Here is a 990-nt window from a genome sequence, read left to right as displayed (position 1 = left end):
CACAGGTCAGGGCTTCATAATAAGAAAACTTATCTGGTCCTTGACAGCTTTTAATACAGTTCAAGGGGAGCAGAAYTCATGACGTATTCATCCATCCATCCATTTTCTATATCCGGTTTGTCCTGTTCAGGGTCGCGGTGGAGCCTCCCCCAGCTGACAWGAGGTGAGAAAATATTACGTTTGGTCAGTATTTATTTGGCAAATCTACATCAAAATGCAGAAGGTGAAAAAAAAACCTAGAGCACTTCATAATTGAATAGCTTGTTAACTCACATTTCACAGCAAAACCTCAATGTAATCATGTTCTGTGTGACCTTTTCAGTCATAGAGGAGGAGTTTGGCCCACATTTCTGTGCAATACTGTTTCTGTGCAGTATTATAAATATTCATTTATGCACAATTCTGTTAGTTTAACCTCAGCACTTCAATTAGATTCAGATCTGAACATTGGCTGGTCCATCATAAAACCTTGTGTTTGTCTTTYYTTTTTTTCTTTAGATTTGCTGCTGGGTTTGGAATTATAAATGTTTTATAACCCAGTGTTGAACAAACCTTTAGCTGTCAGGTGATTCTGTCTAACTCTTGAAAACTTGGGTACACAGTCGAGTCCATCGGTCCACTCAGAAAAAAGCAATGTGTCCAGGTCCTATTACTGCATCTCAAGCCAAAATTATCAACCCTCCACCACCGTGCTTTAAAGTGGATATGTGGTGTTTGAGGGAATCTGCTGCATTATTGCTGAAATCCKTCACTTTAACCTACATCTTTTAGTTTGTGCAGGGGCACATTTGCAAACTTAAATCATGCTGCACAAAATGTTTTTCTATCATCACTTTAGAACATTATTCTGTCATGAAATTAACTTTAACATTGCTGAGTGAAAATTTTCAGTTTCAGATTAAGGTTCTGAGGTTTTTGGTGAATTATCAGCTTTTGCTTCTTGGTTTGTGTATAAAATCTATTAGAAAAATAGATTCATCTATATATATA

This window comes from Austrofundulus limnaeus, unplaced genomic scaffold, assembly GCF_001266775.1.
Source record: "Austrofundulus limnaeus strain Quisiro unplaced genomic scaffold, Austrofundulus_limnaeus-1.0 Scaffold157, whole genome shotgun sequence".
Taxonomy (NCBI): Eukaryota; Metazoa; Chordata; class Actinopteri; order Cyprinodontiformes; family Rivulidae; genus Austrofundulus; species Austrofundulus limnaeus.
Note: the sequence above shows the minus strand (reverse complement) of the source record.